This window comes from Homalodisca vitripennis, chromosome X (assembly GCF_021130785.1).
Source record: "Homalodisca vitripennis isolate AUS2020 chromosome X, UT_GWSS_2.1, whole genome shotgun sequence".
Classification (NCBI taxonomy): domain Eukaryota; kingdom Metazoa; phylum Arthropoda; class Insecta; order Hemiptera; family Cicadellidae; genus Homalodisca; species Homalodisca vitripennis.
Window position 1 is genome coordinate 23,600,527 of NC_060215.1, and position 20,997 is coordinate 23,621,523.

General features: G+C 35.2%; 1 protein-coding gene across 1 annotated transcript in view; it reads left to right on the forward strand.

Moving 5' to 3' along the window:
• Positions 1 to 3,522: 3,522 nt before the first annotated feature.
• The window catches only part of LOC124368783 (5-aminolevulinate synthase, nonspecific, mitochondrial-like), a 43,664-nt gene continuing 26,189 nt past the window's right edge, over positions 3,523 to 20,997 (forward strand). Inside the window, exon 1 of the mRNA XM_046826151.1 lies at positions 3,523 to 3,618. The gene's annotated coding sequence lies outside the window, so the exon portion shown is untranslated. The remainder of the gene's footprint in view (positions 3,619 to 20,997) is intronic.

Genomic DNA, 20,997 nt, shown 5'->3' on the forward strand with positions numbered 1-20,997 from the left:
GACCTGCTACTGGACACGTGGCTGGCGTACATACGTCGTCAATTATGTACTTATTATTATACTCCTATATAAATTAAAATAAAAACAAAATGCCTAATCAGTCACATCCATCTAGTCAGACAGATACGTAAAGGGACACTTATGTAACTATTTTATGTTCGATCTTAGACTATACACTCAGGAACTATATATTACAACAGTATATATGATATATGATAGTACGATATTAGATTTAACATTCTTGCGTAGAATAAATGTTAACGTGGTGACGGACACGTCATACCACTATCTTCATCACAACAGAATATTATAGGTTAATCATTTTGGAGATGGTTAGTGTAAAGGCGTGATCAAAATGCGATCGTATGATAACACCGAAGCAGAACAACACTTCAGTTACATAAAGACCGCCCGAGCTGCTCTACTGCAAAGATTAAAAACTGAGTTAGGCCACTTTCCTTTCTGTTTCTCTCGAGAAATATGCAGAATTACTCAACGCCAATGAAATTATCGAGTGGATGGCTGGTGCAGGCCTAGCGCAAGAAGTCAAGGTGAGACAGAGGGCCTTGTATGACGAAAGCTAGAGAAAGTGAGGGCCGTGGTAACAGGTAGCAGGGGCGGATCCTGAAGGGGGGTGGGGGGTCTGGGTCCTCCTTAATTACAGTTTTATTACACCCCTACTTCTTGTTTACAATTATGTTTTGGTGCCATTTAAAAGAACGTTTTTAACACACACCGGTTTAATGTTGTTTAAGCTCCATTAATTATATTTGAAATGTGTACACACCTTCGAATTACGGTTAAGAAGATAATCATGCGGGAATCGATTATTGTGTACGGGTTACATTCCGGTTCAATCAAACTGCAATGTTACAAAAATAGGCTGCTACTATCCAATTTACAAATTTTGAGCTGAATTACCGCTTTTGTCATTACAACCAAATTTCCAATTACACAAGGTTTAATTTTAACATTTTCACGATTAATTTTTAGTTTAAAAATAATGTTAAAATTGTACTTCGAAGCGTAAAAAAATAAGTTTACCTGTCATTAGTACTAGCGGTCGTCTGGATTTGTTCACTATAAAAATAATGATAAACTTCAAACATTTTTACGATCGTAATTTAGCCGTAGAATCGTGGGAAGTGCCTTATTTTAAAGGTATGGTTCAAACCCATCCAAAATCTGTATATTGTTTCATATTTTAAAGAGTATTAAGAAATATCTAAATATGTTTATAATTCATCGTTTGAATATTGAAGAATATATAACATTTACAAGAAAAACTAAAATTTGTTTTGCATGCGAATTAAATACCATACCTGTACAATGACACATGTTCCATTATTATATAATACTAGCTGTTTCCCGCGGCTTCGCACGCTTTTCGTAAGTTTTGCCCGCGTATGAGCATTTCTGGTTGAAGTAAATTATATTTCCAACCCCGATGTAGATTTTACCTTGATGTCACGATCAAGAAAATATGTCAAAAATGTATTGTACATGCATAATGTATTTTATTACAAAGTGGTCTACCACTCAACCTTTAAGTTCAACCAAAAATTTAGTTTAGACAATTATACATCATAACTTAGCGCCTTCAAATAGTGTTTCACTGTTTAATATACGTATCTATCTCGTAATTGCAGGTTATAATGTGCAGGCGCTTTGAAAACTTTTCTTCATTTTATTCGTTTATATTCACGACATAAGCGAATAATTCAGATAATAACTATCCTATCTTCTAAGTTAGACTAAATTACGGATACATGTGAAATTTGATTGAAATTGGTTCAGTCGTTTTGGAGTTTATTGGCAACATACATCGTGACTCAAGATTTTTATATATATAAGATTAACGACAAATTCTCCGGCCCTACATGTCACCCCACCGAGACATGAGTGCCTTGTACTGAGCTTTTCCTCTAGTTTCTGCAACCAACCGTGCATATCTGACAGGAAAATTAATATTACTAAGAAATGGGTCAATAACCGGCACATAATAGTCAGGCTACTAGCTTTCCCTCAGTTTATAAAATAACAAAAAACGCAGTGCTCAGTAAAAGGAGACCATGCAGAATCGCCGAAACAAGGCAGCTACGCTGCCGCAGCAACAGACACAAAATATTAGTGAAATGTGTGTTGATTATATATAACAAAAAGAAGTAAACCCTTATTATAACGAAAAGAAAAAAAAGAGGAAGAAGAGTTTTCCATCAGCGGCCATTTTATGCGATAAATTATAATAAACAATGCAATGAAAATTGGCCTCCGTCAGAAGGTTTGTTTAAGTGAAGTTATGTTTTGCTGTCCTAAAATAAGACCGATTCCAATGCACAATTAACAAATTTCATTTTGTATCATAACTCATAAAATTACAAAACTTTAAAAACCTAATATGCTAGCTCTATAAAGTACTTGTGTTGGGTGAACTACTGAATACATTCCAGTCTATAATGTGAACAGCAAAAATAACTTCTATACATACATTGTACGGTACTGGAATGTATAACATGTAAAGTCCTACTATCGACAAAAATATAAATCTTTGGACCAAACAATGGCAACTAAACCACACATATACTTTTATAAAACAATAACAAAAACCACCACAAACACGAAAGAACAACGGGGACAGAACAATCTACAAACTTATAAAAAAAAATGGATATTACACTTAAAAGACCAATACAGAGCTAATACAGACAGAACTCAAGAAAAAACCAAATGACAAGCTGTGGTAAAAATAACTGCTGTCTTACAGCATCTCGCTAATGTTTGTATTTATATATTAGACTATGTCGAAATAGAACTGTACTGTCCCATAATGTTTTTAAGACTGAACGTACTCCTGCCTGTTATTCACTAGCCCCGATATTAGTGAAGCCATACCAAAACTAATAGGATTAAATTAAATTTTCTTATTTTAAATTCCTATATTATCCGTGTCACAAGGGTCGAAAATAAGTAATCGTTGAAACATACATTCGACATTCTAAGCAGTTTTATTTATTATTTGACCTCCTCAGGCCTGTACTTAGATATGTTTTTTCGGGGGGCTCGGACTAGGCCCTCCAAAATTGTACGGGAGCGGGTGGAGGTACATGACGGGGTCCGCCAAAGCTGAGCACGGCCCTGGACCTCCTACCGTACAGCTACGCCAAAAGCTTTAACTGCCGCCCGCATAAATTAATCTCCCCCCCCCCCCCCCAATTTAGTTAAGAGGAACAAGATGTTAATCCAGTGTGACGTATAACCTTAATTTCACCCGTAATTAGTGTTTATCCAAAGTGCCGTGATATATATTTAACTAGTTTTCACGAATTAAAATTTATTCTCACTTTTTTCAAAACTATACAATGCACGAGTATAGGCGTATACCTTTACGTTTTTTCTCTTTAGTGCTGATGTAGGTAGTGTGTGTTCTGAAGAAGGACCGGGCTCTCAGTATGCAGTGTACGCCACTGCGACTGCCGGACAGTGTCTATGCCCTCCCCCCCACCCCTAGCGAGATGTGACTGCTAGATGACTTGCCACACGGCACACTGCACACACTCACTGTACTTGTACTAGCAGCACAGCTCCCGACACTGGCACATCGTGGATCCCGGACCTCAGGTAACTGACCGTACTTGAGACTGTTCTTAGTTTAGTTATATTCAGGATACCAGAAGAAATATGTTCCGGTACCCGAGTGACCTACTGCCCTATATTTCCAAAATACGGCAATTGAGTCCAGATTGCTTAACCTGTCATCAGGAATTGAAGTATCCCCCACGCAGAAGAGGCTCTGTCGATGACAGGGGTAGTGGTACAAGAACCGTTAATCCATATTTTTCGCAAACTTTCTGATTTGGTGCGAAAATTAAAGGTATTTAGTTCTAGTTTACTGATTTTACAGTTTTATTCTCAATGCAAAATTCGACAATTCATGAACAGATATTTAGAAAATTATCTTTGCAAAAACGTAAACATTTTGTTATTTTAGTTCTGTTCTGTTGGGGGACGCATATTCATATATCGAGGTTGAGTGGAAGAGAGGGCTAACTCAGCCTCAAAATAAACACATTTTTCGTTTAATTCCTAGGAATTTTTAGTGTCCTGAAAATAAAGGTCTAACTCACTGCCTTAGCTAGTAATAATAAGACTTCTCATTCTTATTAAATTTTAGAAAAGTCCAGAGTGTTGTGTTTAATTCTTTTATGCCCACTTGCCTTTGATATGTGTGTATATCCAAAGCAAAAATTCATTTGGAAAAATTACTTTTCCAACCTTATTATTTATTTATTTCTAAGTACCAACTTAGATATTTTCCTATTGTTACCAGAGGAAATTGTATTCCTTACTAGAATACACGTTTTGTTTTATTTAAACTTATCTTTATGCTTTGCAGTAAATAATAATATGAATATGAGCGTAGTTCTTTTCTCCATATCATAACCAAACTATACGTTACAGGCGACGGTTGTTAAGGAGTTGCTATTATATTGTATAACGTACGAGTATGTTTAGAAGTAAAAGGGAGAAATTTAGAAATTACTTGCCTTGAAAAGTTTTCATGTAAAATTTGGTATCAACCATTTTGGTCATTTAAAAATTATTATCAAATAAAAGGTAAAATAATACAATAATTGAAACTGTATATTACTGTGTGTTAATAAATAAATGCTAACTTTAAACATAATGTAAATGTGGATTGAAATAAATATACAAGTTACTAGTAGACGTTACTAGCTAGTAGTTTACTGGACAGTGGTGGGTCTCTCACGGTGGTTTTTACTCATCTTAAAGTACGCACACTGAACATAAATGATGAAGTTACAGGAATATTCTCCCCGCATAGATAATGTAGTCTGTGCGCGGGGAGTCTTGCGTCGCATAGTCCATGGTGTGCACTTCAACATAAGAACATTTTTTATTAAAATTGAGTTATCCCAGTGGACTCACAGTTACATACGTTATTAGTGGTTGTGAACGTGTTGTAAGGATTAGACACGTATTATATCAAATGCTTTTTATAAAATATTTAAATACGTGATATAGTCATCATAGAGCTCAGCATAGTCAAGGGTCACCTATGAGTTGAGAAAAACTTGTCAAACGATGCAATAAAATATCTGCGATCATCGAGTTTCCGGTTGATAGAATGTTGTTTGGTGCTTTCAAAGTTTTGTAAGCTGGACTTGGCTTTCCTGGCCTCGCCAGATGAACTTGGTTCTTTTAATTCGTGTCCATCACTTAGATAGGACTTTTCAAATGGCATGTCCTTCAACTAAAAACCTCGTATGTTTAAATGTCCGCGCTACAATGATAAGTACCCGATTGTATTCTGATTAACCTCATTTAGCTCCCCCATTACAGATAATCCTTTACCAGCAATATTACACTCGACTTGTGTGCAGTATTACATCATAAGTATTTCAAGATGGTGTAATTGTTTTTTGTTTTGTTTTTTATTCAAAGAAACGTTTGGTTATAGCCCTTTAAGTTACCATGTAAGAAGACAGGAAAAATATATTTTTTATTATTCAACGAGCAGTGGTAGGAATGTTGAACACAATTTTGGAACATGTTATAATCGGGCCCAAATAAAAACTGTTGACGATAAAGGATACGAATCTTTTGCAGTATATACGTAAATGATGCCAGGAGAGAGTGACGTGTATTTTATTTACTAAAATATTGAATATCTTTTTAAAATAATTAGCAGCGTGTCATTTTCGTTAATTATATGAAATCAAAATAGATAAAACAGTGAATGTGTGGTAAGCTTTTGAAATAAAAAAAATTTTCTCGACTAAAAATCGGTTTTCCACGTCATGGAAAGCAAGATAATCAACGTGCGTTCGCCCGCGAACTAAGTGGGGAAAGTCATCCAACACGATTACTGGTGTCTATCCCTAGTTCTGTGAAACTGTGCCAATGTCGCGGTGTAGCGGGTAGAAAGGTTTAACACGATTACTGGTGTCTATCCCTAGTTCTGTGAAACTGTGCCAATGTCGCGGTGTAGCGGATAGAAAGGTTTAACACGATTACTGGTGTCTACCCCTAGTTCTGTAAAACTGTGCCAATGGCGCGATGTAGCGGATAGAAAGGTTTAACACGATTACTGGTGTCTATCCCTAGTTCTGTGAAACTGTGCCAATGTCGCGGTGTAGCGGGTAGAAAGGTTTAACACGATTACTGGAGTCTATCCCTAGTTCTGTGAAACTGTGCCAATGTCGCGGTGTAGCGGGTAGAAAGGTTTAACACGATTACTGGTGTCTATCCCTAGTTCTGTAAAACTGTACCAATGTCGCGATGTAGCGGGTAGAAAGGTTTAACACGATTACTGGTGTCTACCCCTAGTTCTGTGAAACTGCCAATGTCGCGGTGTAGCGGGTAGAAAGGTTTAACACGATTACTGGTGTCTATCCCTAGTTCTGTGAAACTGTGCCAATGTCGCGATGTAGCGGGTAGAAAGGTTTAACACGATTACTGGTGTCTACCCCTAGTTCTGTAAAACTGTACCAATGTCGCGGTGTAGCGGGTAGAAAGGTTTAACACGATTACTGGTGTCTATCCCTAGTTCTGTAAAACTGTGCCAATGTCGCGGTGTAGCGGGTAGAAAGGTTTAACACGATTACTGGTGTCTATCCCTAGTTCTGTAAAACTGTACCAATGTCGCGGTGTAGCGGGTAGAAAGGTTTAACACGATTACTGGTGTCTATCCCTAGTTCTGTAAAACTGTGCCAATGGCGCGATGTAGCGGATAACCAGATCAAACTAAGTCGGGCGTTGCTGCTGCTTGGATGGGTGACCGCTGAGCGATCCTGTCTTTGAAAGCAGCCCGCCTGCCCGGCTGTTGGTGGTGGTTCAGAAGTCACCTTTAAGTCGCTGGTCTCTAGGTCAAGTGTTAGAGTTTGTTTCACTGGCAAAATAAGACATATTTACTTTACTTTTTCTGTAGTAACAAAAACGTCTTGGGTTTCGACTACGTTATAGTGATGAATCTTGCCCGATATATACCTATGTAATAGTTATAAAACACTATATAAATATAATACAAACTACTCTGACCTACACATATACGATTTGTCGGGAAACCACAGTTAAACCAGTGGAGACCACTATTACTTTATATCGTAATCGTACAGAGAGTGAAAATAAAGATATGTCTTCATTTACATAAAATACACAAGTGCCATAAAATAGAAGTTACCAAATACGTCATCACGTGTCACAACATACTAATAATAATTACCTGTTACATTAATAATTTTGTCCATTAAATTGGGTTTCATATCAATGTTTAAATAATAAAAGTCTAAACACCAAGTCGCAATAAAATAATGTCGTATGTGTTGCGATAATTAGGCTACATGTCTTAGAATACTTCATATGTTTAAATCTCGTATGAGTGTATTGAGTATGTTAACAAATGTATTCATTCTGATATTTTCTAGTTGCCATTTTGGTTACGCTTATGACCATTGTAGAAATTCGTTATCACTCATACAAATCTCATACAGTGAGAAGTACCATCATGGAACTCAGAGTTCCTCATATAGAAATGACGCTTCGTGTACATTTCAAGACTATAGGTCACTTCGTTTTCGAGATATCGTGCGGACAGAAAATGAAATTTTTCTAACCCATCGAGTAATAGGCTTCGCTAGCGCTTAGCCAATAATATATATATATATATACACATATACTTATATATATATATATATATATATATATATATATATATATATATACAGGGGGGTGCAAAAGTAGGTATACAGTAATTAAATATGTTAAAGAATAAGTAGGTTTATTTCTACAAAAACTAAACTTTTACAATCTATTTTAAGAGCGTTAAGAAACAGAAATTAACTCTTAAAAGTGTTGTACTTCACCAATACACTTACTTCCTTTTGTGTTCAAATTGTTTGCCTTCACAGTCAACACACTGCTGTAACCTTGAAGTTACGCTTAAACACACTTTTCGGCAAAGTTCTTTATTTTCATCTATGTCTTGGCAAGCTTGGCGAATGAATTCAACCATCTGATTAAGATCACGAGGTTTTTTTTCTAAAAAACCTTGTCTTTGACAACTCCCCAAAAGAAAAAATCCATCGGTGTCAGATCGGGAGATCTTGCTGGCCATTCAACCGATCCTCTTCGACCGATCCACGAGTTAGGAAACTCCCGATTTAGTAGGTCACGCACGATTGTCGCATAGTGGGCAGGAGCTCCATCTTGTTGGAAGTAGAATTCCTCATTACCCTGCTGGATTTTGATTTGTGGTATAACGTCAGTCAGCATGTTCCTGTATGCATGTTGGTCTACAGTGTTATGAAAAATGACAGGTCCAATGACACATTTACATGAAATGCTAGCCCAAACTGTTACTCCAGGTTGATTCAGCTGTTCTTCGAATGTCAAGTGTGGATTATCAAAACAGTAATAGACAAAGTTGTGTCTATTGACTGCACCTGAAAGCTTAAAATTAGCCTCATCGCTCCAAACAATTTTTTGAATAATTCCCGCACCTTGAAGTTCCTTGTTTAACATTATCTCGCAAAACTGCAGTCGACGATCAGGGTCGTCCTCTATTAGCCCATGAATAAGTCTTGGAATGTACATTTTCAAACCTAACCGTTTCATTAGGCGTCCTAAAGATCTGCGTTCAATGCCCAGTTCAATTGATGCCCTTTTTCTTGACTTTTTTGGGCTTTGAACATAGGTCTGCGCGACAATCATTTCGTTTTCAGGAGTAGTGACAGTGATTGGTCGTCCAGCCTTTGGACCATTGCAGATAGATCCTGTAAGGTTAAACTTATCTCTTAGTCTATAAATACTTAATCTGGTTGGTGGTGGTGTATCAAACTCTTCTCTCCATCTCTCTCGAACTCTTTCACAGTTTTCTGTCTTCCAATATTCTTTCAAAACCCACTTTCGTTGATCGTTGGTCATGTAACCAGCCATGATGACAGAAGTGTAATAATAACAACAGTAACAATGAGAAAACATTGCCAGCTGTTAGTAGCAAACGTATTACACAGCTGATCAGGTGGCTAACTTGGGTATTACCAACCAACTAAAACTGTATACCTACTTTTGCACCCCTCTGTATATATATAAAGATTCCGAACACCGAACTTCCCATAGCTAACTCTATAAAAAGAATGATATCCTCTCTTGATTCTAGACAGCACACCCTTGGTCTTTTTGTGACCTCAGCAGGGCATTTGATGTTGTAGATCAGCATATATACTTCTTGATAAACGTGAAATATATGGATTTCGAGGATTGGTACTCAAAATCCACCCAAATTGGTTTTAAAACTTACTTATTGGGGCGCGTTTAATGTGTTGAAATCCGCAATAATTCCCAGCAGTATTTTTCTGTTATCAAGACAGGAGTGCCTCAGGGATCTATCCTTGGACCTCTGCTTTTCCTCATATACATTAATGATCTTCCAAAACACGTTGAAAGTCATTTCAACATAACCATAAAACCTGCTGTCACTCTTTTCGCGGATGACACTAGCGTTATTCTAAATAACTGTCACTTTAGTACCCTGTTAGAACATTATACCGCAATATCATCTTTGATTTCTGACTGGTCTGCACCAATAACAAGTTCTTAAACTGGGTTACTTAGGCTTCTTTGAGTCAAAGTTGAGGTACGGAATAATATTTTGGGAATTTTCTAGTGCCATCAACTATAATAGAGTATTCACTCTTCAAAAGAGAGTGTTAAGGGTCGTCTAGGGAATGAGATGAGATGAGAGCTGTAGAGAGCTTTTAATATCTGGTGAGTTCCTTACCTTGGCCTCCCTTCTCATTTTTCATTCGACAATGTTTGTTTATCAAAATAAAAATATTTTTCTACATTTAAATCATGATCATAAGACACGGTACAGAAATTAACTAATTTCAGACCGTTTCAGATTCAACCTTTTCCAATATTTTATTTTGGTCCTAAACTGTACAATTTACTTCCAAATGTAATAAAAATTCAAACAAACTTACTTGATCGGGAAGGCTTTCTGCAGTCTCCACGAGGCTCTCGTGATAACCTGCTTGACTACACCGATTTTTTGCAATAGGAATAACTTAAAATTGTTACAAGAATTTATTGTGTTTTACTTTTAAATTGTATGCTGTTCTGTTACTTTTTATAATGACTTTTGATACTGATGTTTTGACTTGCACAGAAACCTTGAGTTCTATTGTGTGAATAAATTATTCTTATTCTGATGACGTTTAATAGAAGATGTAAAAGTGGTGGTTTCAATGGAACTATCCGAGTTAAATATTTCTTATCGCTGTCAAGATGACGGACTTGCAGCTGCTCAGCTGGGTTTAGAACTCCAACCTATTCTATAGGAATACATCTATGTAAATTACGTTTATACTATTTGATAGCTCTCTCAAGCATGACCAGACCCTCTAGAACTCATTTTCATTATTCTGTTACGTGTTCTTGTTCAAACAAACATAGAGCCTGATTTTTCATTACTGTTTGTGTAGTTTAAGTATACAATAACAGAGTTTGAATTTGAAACTGCTATTAGAATTGTACCGGCGGTTTCATTTAGCTACATTGAAGATTTTGTAATAATTTTTATTTTCTACCATTCTCAAAAAGTATGGAGGGGAAGTTAACACGCCTGTAAAGTTAATACATCTGTCGTCGGTTATGCAAATTTGTTATATTCTCAGTAGAAAATAACTGTCATTTAAAGTTTAGAATCACATATTATGGTAAAACAAATAGCCTCCTTCAAACCATTATTATTGAACTTGAATTAAAGTTTCCGAGAATAACCACTGTAACCCTAAACTTTGTGTGGAGATATAAATAAATCTGAACGAATGATAATTTATATGATTATATGAATAATTCAACTCTTTATTTCACCATGTGAAGTTACACAACCTGAGTCAACGGTACTCTAAGGGTGAGTAGAAACGAGAGTTAAATTTACTAAAATAAAAACCATAAATAAATTTAAGAAAGACTTATTATGTTGTTTAATACACAACATCACAGCACGTGTTGTGCATATAACACTATTTTTCTAATTCAATGTGGGACATGAGGGAATAATTACATTTAGAATAGAAATAATTAAATATGTATTAGAAAAAGAAAACATCTCTATTCTAATCCAATATTCGTTACCTCGGAATGATCCGCTGCAGGATACGTCTTACAGCCGAGGCAAGCGATTCTGGCCCACTTAAGAAATTATAATGATAACTATACTGATTTCAACCTCACAGGAAGATCTCTAAATCCCAGACACTCAAATGCCCTTATCTTTGGTGGAGAAAAGTCCGTCCATACGTGGCAGTCGGACACAATAAATGGTCTGTTTAGAATAATTGATCTGTGATGGGGGATTCGCAACACCGATGGAACTGTATGAATTCGTCAAAATTAAGTAAGCCTTCTTCTTCGGAAATTAATTTAAATTTGTGAAAATAAACGTTGGAAATCCGTTAAAAAATTAAAATTGCAGAGGTTTAGAGGATCTTTAAGTTTAAAAGGTTATAAAAGCGCTTAGATCTTCCAACCTTAAAACCAAAATGAAGCTACTTAATAAGATGAACATTGTTCGATTCGTCCGGAATTGTTCAAGCTACGTAAATAATAATTGTAAGCTTTCTGTAGTCTATTATTCAACACATAAGTGGGGGAAACGAAATATAAAAAAAGTGCCGGAAAATCATTAAAGGGCCAAGAAGGGACTCCAGATACACTTCACGTGAAACAGGTTCCCAATCAGACTGTTGTAGAGTGCAATAGACTAGAACTAATGTAGTGCATTGGTGTTGGTTGACTCATGGTCAACAAGATATCTCTTTAAGAGACTCCAGTATCGTGAGCGGTATCGTGACGAGTGTCAGACAGCAAAACTAGTGCAAACATACCCGTAGAGTACCGTGAGCTGTGTCGTGACGAGTGTCAGACAGCAAAACTAGTGCAAACATACCCATAGAGTACCGTGAGCCGTGTCGTGACGAGTGTCAGACAGCAAAACTAGTGCAAACATACCCATAGAGTACCGTGAGCTGTGTCGTGACGAGTGTCAGACAGCAAAACTAGTGGAAACATACCCATAGAGTACCGTGAGCTGTGTCGTGACGAGTGTCAGACAGCAAAACTAGTGCAAACATACCCGTAGAGTACCGTGAGCTGTGTCGTGACGAGTGTCAGACAGCAAAACTAGTGCAAACATACCCGTAGAGTACCGTGAGCTGTGTCGTGACGAGTGTCAGACAGCAAAACTAGTGCAAACATACCCGTAGAGTACCGTGAGCTGTGTAGTGACGAGTGTCAGACAGCAAAACTAATGCAAACATACCCATAGAGTACCGTGAGCTGTGTCGTGACGAGTGTCAGACAGCAAAACTAGTGCAAACATACCCGTAGAGTACCGTGTCGCAACAAGTGCCGGATATTAAAATTTCAGCTGTAAACATTGCCGAGATTTCACTGTCGTGTGTGAACAGATTTTGCGTTAGCTTCTGCAGTATCCAGTGATGCAGCTGTTACAAGTACTTGTGCAGTATTCGTGATAAAATCTCTTATCCTTGTTCACATTTTATGACAGCAGTTGCGCAAGTTTTCTCGCAACTTTACAAGCCAGTGTAAAAGTAGCTAGAATTGGGTCACCACAAGCTGAACAGTTGAAGGATGCTATCATTTGATAAGTTAGCCCGGATGGCAATTTTGGCAGCTCGCTTGTTATCAGTGCTGTCTGATAAGGTCGGGTCAGATGGGTGGAAGACTTGACCTTGGAACCCGCTCCACTGTCACTGCGTGATTTGAATAACGAATGTGTTATCCACAACAGTGTTGCAGTTGTTCCGAAAGGTTCGATAATGCTTATACAATTCTGTCTTAGATCGAACCCTCTTCACCTCATACTACTCAGCACAAAGTCCATCGGAATTTGATAATAGTTTACTATTTAAACTTGTGTTGCACATATTGTACAAGGCTGCTCTTCGCCTTCCGTTTGACTTTTGAAACCCCTTACTTATTCAAATATTATATTTGTACATCCTTTTTGACCAAATAATTAATAGAAGGGCATTGATATTTCAACATTTTTCAGTACCTTTGAAGCTTTATTTGGCAAACACCTCAGTAAACCTTCAAGTAGTATAATTTTTGTATTTTAATTTCAATGATCTAATATAATATTAGGCAATCTTTTAGTAAACGTGAACTGACTTATAGTATTTTAAGGTTCAAAATTTTATTTCGATAAATAAAGGTTTTTTATGCACCTTTGGATTTTTTATGAAGGGTCGCAAAATTATGAGAGTGGGGTTTGATATTTTTAAATCTTATGTAACCCCATATCGAAATAAGGAGCAAAATTTAAAACATGTCAAACCAAACTTTAAACAGACTAAACATTTTAAATTGAAACATCAGTTTTACTTTAGATTCATAGCCCCTTAAGACAACTTCCCTGGAGACAAAAAAAATTAAACAGATTTTTACTCCGCGATGGATATTTAAAGTGGGAATTTTAGACAATTTTGTAATCAGGGCCAAATAAAAACGACTGAAGACAAACACGTGAAATTACTACAATGTGCACATGAGTAACACTTTCAGGAAGTAACATATATTCGTTTATGACATAAGAATATTATATTTTTAGTTAAAGTTTATTTTTTTATTATAAGACGTTACAAAATTGTGCCTCAAGTTCCTAACACTCTTATCTTAATCTTAAAGAACTGTGATCAACGTTTTCCTTTAAAATAAAAAAATAAACCAACCGAAAATCGAAGAAATAAATGGTTAAAAATGTAATTTGCTTAAATTATATTTAGTTTAAAAAATATAATTTACTGCTATCATAAGTGAAATGAAAACATGTTATTCCCTGAAGCTACATATTGTAAATATTTCACATTTTTATCTTCAGCAGTTTTTGCTTGAATCTAATTCCCTAAAGGTCCTAATTTAAAAGCCTGCAATTTCACGTGGAGTGGACGTATTTACTGTTTTTGAATCCAGTATAATTATTTTAAATACCTATAAGTGTAAAAGTTTAAAAAAATATTCTAAAAAATCTATTACACCACATTAAACGGTTACTTCCTTCAGTACATTATGACCCCCGAGTGGCTTGACCAGGGTTAGTTTTGGTGGAAAGTAGATGTTTGAGTTTGTGGTAGCAAGTATCTCAGTTAAATTTTTCAACCTGTTTGTGTAATTATTCCAGATAAGTCTTTTCCACTGACGAACTTTCAATCTTGGTGAAACCTCCACCGAAGCTGATATTTATTGGTAATAACTTGAACCACCTATCACTACAAGAAATACCCTGTTCACAAATATATCCCTTGAGGTAGATATATCACTGAAACAGAGATGTGGCTCATCATGTGACAGCTGTATCCCATAAAGAAACACTGCGAAAGTAAGCTAAATAATTAAATCTATGAAATCAGAGCTCTGCTGATTAACTCTATTCGAAACTACTGTAAACTTGTGATGATGAAATGACACACCCCATTGTATTTGTAATATACAAATCATTTACAAAAGGCATCTCTCCTTAAAAAAATTAAACAAGCAAGAGTTTATACAAACCTAAACAAGGAAATGAAACCAAAGAAGAAAACTACCGGCCGATATAACTGTTCTCGACATTTTCAAAGGCGGTTGAATAGATTGTACTTGTCAGACTACTGCCTAACCTTGGTAGGAATAACTTACTATCGCTTGACAACAATTACCATCACAAGCAATGCCTGATTCAAGATACTGATTCATGGAACACCCACGACAGCAGTGTTCCTTGACTACAGCGAAACGTTTGACTTTGCCCTAATACAATCAAGGTTGCAGTATGCTGTACATTGCTGGGGAGATGCATACAAGTATTTAATCAATAAATTAAAAACAACACAAAACTACTTGATTCGTGTAATATTGAACAAAAATAGAAGAGAAAGTGTTTTCCCCCTGTATGTTCAGTTAAAAATCTTGCCGGTAGAACATTTGTATGTATATAAAGTATTAAGAATTTTTTATTTGCGCAGTGGGAATGTTGGAACAAATGATTTGTTGCACAGGACCAGAAGTATAAATAACAGAATTTTCAGAATACCAAAAGTAAACAAAGAATCTTTTAGGAAATCCATTCAGTATATAGGACCGAAGCTTTTTAATCAGATTCTAAGCGAAATAAAATCATGCAATGTCTTGAATTGTTTTTCTAAAATGCTGAAAGCTTGGCTTTTGACACATCTTGATATTGGTGAATTGACAAATGTTTTTAGCTGAATATTCGGTTTTTAGTTTTTTCAAATAGTACACAGATTTCTTAATTTATTTTATTTTACCACTATTACAACTTTTGTTATTTTTCCTTGTAATTAGTATTGGCCAAATTTATAATAATGTATCAGATTTATTGTGATTATAGGTTAGTGAATGGTAACTTTATCTATTGTATTGTATATTTATGTATACTGTATGTATGTATGTGTATGTGTGTATATGTATGTTTATGTATGTGTGTATGTATGTATGTATATGTACTGTTGATCATTATATGTCTCTGGACGTTTTAGCCATATGCAGACGTCATGGAGAGCAGCTTGTTGGCTGGAATATTGTTTATTACTAGGAAAGGACTCTTTTTATTTCATTTTGTAAATTGTTTTGTTTTTGTTACACTGACCAGCTACTGATTTTTGGTCAGTTTATTTCCTAAGAATGTAAATCGTTTTGTATTTGTCTTCTAAATGGTGGAAATAAAGTATTATTATTATTATGTCGCTAAATCGCGTTTGAAACTTTTGACCTCAGGTCTTTCACATTTTAAGCCAAAATTTAATATATTTGGAAAATTTCATAAATTACAACGTAAGTTTACACAAATTTACTGTGTTATGTGTTTTAATATTTAAAAAATGACAGGTCTTTAAAGGTGTGCTATCAGAATGAACCTCACATGTTTCCTGTTCTGCATAATTATAAGGAAACCCATTTATGGCCCACAATATTGACATTACATTAATGGTGTTAAGAAATCTAGTTTTAAATAGTTTTCAAAACACTTATAATAACTATTAATTAAAGAAACCTTCAGACGCATTGAAATGGGAGTTGTTCGAAATCCAAAGCGATTTCAATAACGTGTAGTAAGTTAACGTGTAAGCAGTTTATGCTTGCTGGTTTACATTGGCTGAGAATAATTTGGTTTGCATTTTTTCTGCTGTGTTCTAATTATGTTCCGATGAAGATTCTGTAGTTTGGTAAATAATTATTGCAAAATATAAGACACTGGAAAATCATATTCAAAACTGATCTGTTTTTGACTATACTATTATACACAGGATTTTAATGTGTAGAAATAAAACAATGATACTATTTTAGATAGTAGGATAAGTGTCGATAACTTTAATAATATATTAAGTCAGAAGATTAAATTCAAAGTTTGATCCTGAACACCTACCTGTAACTTGCTACCCAGTGATAGTAGTACCTAAAGTATAAGCTCGGGTATAAGGGTATATCCACCAGATCGCTAAGCAAAATTCGTAATAGTGTCATTTAATAGTCCCCTTAGAATGTGTTCTTACATACTCTGTATGTGGATAATTAATATGAGACGTTTACAGCGATTTCAATTCTTTGTTCAACACTCACCACCCATCAGAAACGGTAAGCCTTAAACGCCTTTAGGACATTATATGTTAGAATTTGAAGAAGACCAAACAGCAAATCCTTATAGTGGGTATTCCGTACTGCAAAATATTTCTAGCGTTTGTCCTAAAACATCTATTCGAATCATACTTACAATCCATATGAAAATGTTTGTAAGAAATTAAAATTGTATTGAAAACAAGTAAAATTTTGTTTAATGCCGAATGTAATTAATAATGAATTCAGTAGGTAGTCGATGTGTAGCACATACTTTAGTGAATGGATGAATTATGACCACAGTAAATTTGGGCCACAAATTACAAGGATTCCGATTTGATTGTTTGTTGTGAAACGGATATTTCCTTCAATTGATAATTGCAGTCTGTGATACTTAGGAACTAAACAGTGATTAAACAACGATTGGAATATAAAATCTTGTGCTTAAAGTTTAACCCATTTCATCTTAGTTTATTACTGTTACTACACTTTAATTTTGTCTAAGTAGATAAATATATCACATTATGCCACTTGATGTTTATCGCTGATGGAGTTTGTATTAGTACACTTATAATGCACTCATAATAGCCACAGTCAAATGTTGAATTTCATAGATATAATTGTGTTAAGTTAAAGACAATGTAAAAATAAACTAAGGCACAGGAAGATAATATTGAGACGATAGATGATATAGAACTTACTTAGTACTTAGAAAGTTTCGTAAGGATTTTATGTAATACAATTGATTTTACAAGATATCAAAGTATTGTTGTGTAATCAAGGACAGTACAAACCGGAAAGTAGAGACAAAAAACCACAATTGTTTACACAGTTCACCAGACGATTGTGCCCTCGAGGATTTGATGACTAAAACAATTTGAATAATGCGTTCATAATGAACCACCATTAAATCTAGTTGGTGCCAATTTAGTTTATTGATTTTTATGCATTTATATTCGAAATTGCTTGCAGGTAATTGTATTCTCAACAAACTTTTTTTAGACTTAGCTTATGGAGAACACGTCTTGATCGAGATATGTAATAAGCGTTTGTTAAAAAATAAACTAAAAGGGTCAACCAGTAATCTACAAAAAGTGTCGGCTTCTAAAAATGCTTTGGGAGAGGGTATTATGGGTCACCCCCAAGTTACTTTTATGTCATTCATACTTTCTTCTCTTCTCAATCTCTAAATTTGAAGGAATATATAAATAAATTATGGTAGGTGACTTTAAATACTATAAGTGAAATACACATTTTTATATCTCTTAAGTATTTCACAGAAATAATAATATAATCAATAACTTTAAAAACGTTTAACATTGTTGAAGATATATTGGTTTAGGTTAATAAATTTCTGTTTAATCTCAGCAGCCTTAGCTATAAACGGTGTCACTGACCTGAGGTCAAGTGGAGTTGAGTTACGTGTCATCTCTCAAATGACACAGCACATTTTACATGGTCATGATTTGCTAGTTTTATGCTACTCCAACAAGCAACAAGTGTATTGTAGGATATTTTTTCACACAGAGAATTCTGTACACAAACACATCAGAAGGTAATTAAATAAGTAATGAATTGCCAATACAAATATGATAACCAAATGATCTGAACAAAGTGTTGTATTTTATAAATATTCCCATTAATAACATTTGGAAACATTGTATATATTTTTTATCATATGCGACGTCTGTTCATCGAAACAATTTTTTTATAGTATATATATATATATTGATAAATATAAATCGTGCACTCCCGTAAGTAAGAAACAAACATTTTAGAGGATATTTCAAAAATCAAAATAAACAAGAAGTATAGTCTATCTTACGTCAATTAGTTTATATCCGTTCGTTGTGTTAATTTATGAAATTTTTACTTAAACATTCAAAATATACAAAATACTGTTCGATTTAGAGTTATAATTTTGCACGTTCTTTTGTTATTGACACTTAATAGATACTAATGATGAAACAAATTCTAATTTTTCAATATGTCAAGTATAATAAAAAGAAGTATAAGAATATAATTTCCAAGAAATCTTAGCTATAGACTAAAGAAGGAAGACATTTTGGCTAGTTATTTGTTATTAACAGATACGCGAGACAAAGCATTTTTACTGCTAAACTAAACATAAATATGACGTAAATGTATTTAAGTGACGTACTTACTTTAAAAGAAAAGTTAGTTTTTATTTTGTTTGTTACTATCCAATTATGAAAACTGATGCACCAAACACTTTGCATTCCTAAACTAGTAGGGCAAACATAGCAGCAGCTGTCAATCTTGGACTTCTTAACTTTATGGCCGGAACAAGTTACAAAACGCCGCGCTTATTCGAATTTTACGAATACATACTCTCGAAACTTTTTCGGCACTCGGCACTCCTCCTATCGTACGTTAATTTAACTCCCTGTGTGTAACTGATACTTTATATCCCCTAACCCTCCTCTTTGTAACGTTCCTCACGAAAAATCCAATAACATGATAAAGATTTGTTTTGCCAGCGCTAAGGTGGCCCGGAAAGACTTTACATTTACAAGTACATCTAAGCTAACGTCAACAACATTTAAACTAACGAAAAAATCAAGAACTCTTTAAAATGTGGCTCTAAAATAAATGTGGACTGGGCCAGCGTCGCGGAGCGGCCACAGTGGATCCTTACAGCGACTATGTAGTCTGAACTTGATAGCAGTTGATAGGGAGTTCCGGTAGTGGCAGATGCTCTAAAATAAATAGTGGACCGGGCCAGCGTCGCGGAGCGGCCACAGTGGATCCTCACAGCGACTATGTAGTCTGAACTTGATAGCAGTTGATAGGGAGTTCCGGTAGCGGCAGAGGAACACAGACAGCTGATCGACAACTTCCTTTTACACCACTCTATTAAATCCACCTACTATTAATATGTTTCATTTCCAAAACTGTTAATAACACCGAGTTCCGATTGTGGATGTTTTGTTCTAATTAGTTTGATCCTTGAATATACGTGGGATTCTATATATTATGAAACGCTTATCCAAATTGTAGACATGTTTTAAATTGTGTACTTATAATACGGGGGAACTAATAACTTCCTTAATAATAAAATATGTAGCTTAACATTAGTACTCGGTTGTACACGTTAAAAAATATAACAGATTATGAGCTCTTCTCGATATAAGTACGTGTCCCCCCGAGCAGGGTCGCCACAGATGCACCCCCCTGAACTAAAACTCCCGGAGGCCTTGGCGTTACACTTAGGGGGTGTAACGCCAGAGCCTGGTCACGTTCAAGGACTGGAAAATCCCCTCTTAGTAATTAGGGGGGGGATTAATACCAGACTCTAGTCATGCTCAAGGGTTGGAACTAAACTCCTCGGTGTTGTAACGGCAGAGCCTGGTTGGTCATACCCAAGAGTTGGAACTATACCTATCGGGGGTGTAATGCCAGAGCCTGGCTGGTGTTGCCTCAGGGTTGGAACTATACTCCTCGTGGGTGTGTAACGTTATAGCATGCTTGGTTATGCCCAAGGGTTGGAATTGTACCCCTCGGGGTGTTACGCCAGAGCCTGCTTGGTCATGCTCAAGGGTTGGAAGTATAGCCTACTCCTCGGGGTGAAACGCCAGAGCCTGCTATTTTTCCCTTAGTTAATTTAGTTTTCACACGTGTCCCTCCCCTGGCCACATGTGTGAAAAACACACCGCATTTATCACAATATAGGAAGAAAGATTGCAGCTCGCATTTTGCAATATTGTCTCATTATTGAGCTTACTTTTTATTGATGTGTATTATATGGATAGTGAACAAATAATTTTGGAGATAGAACAGAACCCTATGGCTATGAAACTAAACATACAAATTTTTAATCATGCGATCCGAAGAGAAATGCCTGGAGGACTATTACAAGGGATGTATTTGATAACGTATCAAACTTGATTATGATTCTTTATGTTAACAACTGTATATATATATATATATATATATATATATATATATATATATATATATATATATATATATATATATAACAAGACATATTTATATGAAAATCTACTTTACAAATAAAGTTTATATATATATATATATATATATATATATATATATATATATATATATATATATATATATATATATATATATATATATATATATATACATACATACAGTCCTACTTTATTTGGTTTCCTGATACATGTTTTTATTTTTACGATGCAGTTAGTAACTGTTTGAAGGCATGAATGGAAATTTAACCCCAAAATCTTTATTTTAACCATATTAAACGTAGCAGAAATAATTATCAAACTATTTTCAGCCAAATTCAAACCAGTAGGCATTTAATATATTTTAATACATGCTATTGAA